Source organism: Pimephales promelas, chromosome 10 (genome assembly GCF_988280905.1).
Source record: "Pimephales promelas chromosome 10, fPimPro1.hap1.1, whole genome shotgun sequence".
In the NCBI taxonomy this organism is placed as follows: domain Eukaryota; kingdom Metazoa; phylum Chordata; class Actinopteri; order Cypriniformes; family Leuciscidae; genus Pimephales; species Pimephales promelas.
The window spans coordinates 37,766,416-37,769,328 of NC_142778.1; positions in this window are offsets into that span (position 1 = coordinate 37,766,416).

Consider the following 2,913-nt stretch of genomic DNA (forward strand, 5'->3'; position numbering starts at 1 on the left):
TGTGTGGATAAACCCCAGAGGAAGTGAAGGTGAAGAGTTTGAGCCTGAGGCTAAGAGAGTTTAGACAGAGCTGCAATCACGCCTCAAGATCGAGCTATGCTGCTAACCTTCAACACACAAACCTTCTACAACCAGGGCTGAAGAGAAACATTCAATGCTTCTGTCTCCAAAAACAGCATGTGCTTCTTCAATTGTGCTATAAAACTAAACGTTAATCACTAATGAATCTCTCTGCACTGGCGGCCACTCGCTGCTCACATCAACTTTAAGACGTTGACTCTTGCGTACAGATCGCCCACTGGCTCCGCTCCCTCTTACTTTCACTCGCTCCTACGAGTCGACATCCCAGCAGAAGCCCACGATCGATGAATGAGCGACGGCTCGTGGTGCCATCACAGACAGCCTCAACATCACTCTCCAGAACTTTCTCACTCACGGCTCCATGCTGGAGGAGTGATCTGCCCATCATCATCATCATCATCATCATCATCATCATCCGGAACGCAGAATCCCTGACAGCACTCAGAACACAACTAACACTCATCTCTTCTGTCAGCGCTTCATATAAAAAATAGAATAAAAAAAATAAAAATTCTTTAAAAGGTCCAAGATGTAAGAATTTTGTAATAAAATATCCAAAAATCACTTGCACAGTGTGATATATCTCCTGCAGTTGTGTACTTACAACATCCCAAAAGTCTCCAAAGTTCTTTTATTTCAGAGAAATTCCAATTTAAAATAAGTGGCCGTCCCGGAAAAAAATGTCGCCTGTCAATGACGCAATCCGCGCTATCCTCGGTTTCGTACTGCCATAGCCATGACGTAACCACGGCGACAGACGTTGACAGCTGCGTAGTGAGTACATTTAGCGGCACACGGCTCTTGTTTCGTTCAAACATAGACCATGGCAAGCAGACTTTGGGACAACTACAATGAGGATCAATTGAGAACTACAATGAGAACTACAATGAGGAAAAACAAGGAGAACTACAATGAGGATCAATATCAGCGTGATGTTTTTGAGATGCCGAGAAGGTAGCTAGCGTACGCGACTGACTTCCACTCGACAGAGAGCTAGCGTACACGACCGACTTCCACTCGACAGAGAGCTAGCGTCCGCGACTGACTTCCACTCGACAGAGGGCTAGCGTACGCGACTGACTTCCACTCGACAGAGGGCTAGCGTCCGCGACTGACTTCCACTCGACAGAGAGCTAGCGTACGCGACTGACTTCCACTCGACAGAGGGCTAGCGTACGCGACTGACTTCCACTCGACAGAGGGCTAGCGTCCGCGACTGACTTCCACTCGACAGAGGGCTAGCGTCCGCGACTGACTTCCACTCGACAGAGGGCTAGCGTCCGCGACTGACTTCCACTCGACAGAGGGCTAGCGTCCGCGACTGACTTCCACTCGACAGAGGGCTAGCGTCCGCGACTGACTTCCACTCGACAGAGGGCTAGCGTCCGCGACTGACTTCCACTCGACAGAGGGCTAGCGTCCGCGACTGACTTCCACTCGACAGAGGGCTAGCGTCCGCGACTGACTTCCACTCGACAGATGGCTAGCGTCCGCGACCGACTTCCACTCGACAGAGGGCTAGCGTCCGCGACTGACTTCCACTCGACAGATGGCTAGCGTCCGCGACTGACTTCCACTCGACAGAGAGCTAGCGTCCGCGACTGACTTCCACTCGACAGAGAGCTAGCGTCCGCGACTGACTTCCACTCGACAGAGGGCTAGCGTCCGCGACTGACTTCCACTCGACAGAGAGCTAGCGTACCCGACCGACTTCCACTCGACAGAGAGCTAGCGTCCGCGACCGACTTCCACTCGACAGAGAGCTAGCGTACCCGACCGACTTCCACTCGACAGAGAGCTAGCGTCCGCGACTGACTTCCACTCGACAGAGAGCTAGCGTACCCGACCGACTTCCACTCGACAGAGAGCTAGCGTCCGCGACCGACTTCCACTCGACAGAGAGCTAGCGTCCGCGACTGACTTCCACTCGACTGAGAGCTAGCGTCCGCGACTGACTTCCACTCGACAGATGGCTAGCGTCCGCGACTGACTTCCACTCGACAGATGGCTAGCGTTTGCGACTGACTTCCACTCGACAGAGGGCTAGCGTCCGCGACTGACTTCCACTCGACTGAGAGCTAGCGTCCGCGACTGACTTCCACTCGACAGATGGCTAGCGTCCGCGACTGACTTCCACTCGACAGATGGCTAGCGTCCGCGACTGACTTCCACTCGACAGATGGCTAGCGTCCACGACTGACTTCCACTCGACAGAGAGCTAGCGTCCGCGACCGACTTCCACTCGACAGAGAGCTAGCGTACCCGACCGACTTCCACTCGACAGATGGCTAGCGTCCGCGACTGACTTCCACTCGACAGAGAGCTAGCGTACCCGACCGACTTCCACTCGACAGATGGCTAGCGTCCGCGACCGACTTTCACTCGACAGAGGGCTAGCGTCCGCGACTGACTTCCACTCGACAGAGGGCTAGCGTCCGCGACTGACTTCCACTCGACAGATGGCTAGCGTCCACGACTGACTTCCACTCGACAGAGAGCTAGCGTCCGCGACCGACTTCCACTCGACAGAGAGCTAGCGTACCCGACCGACTTCCACTCGACAGATGGCTAGCGTCCGCGACTGACTTCCACTCGACAGAGAGCTAGCGTACCCGACCGACTTCCACTCGACAGATGGCTAGCGTCCGCGACCGACTTCCACTCGACAGAGAGCTAGCGTACCCGACCGACTTCCACTCGACAGATGGCTAGCGTCCGCGACCGACTTCCACTCGACAGAGAGCTAGCGTCCGCGACTGACTTCCACTCGACAGAGAGCTAGCGTACCCGACCGACTTCCACTCGACAGATGGCTAGCGTCCGCGACTGACT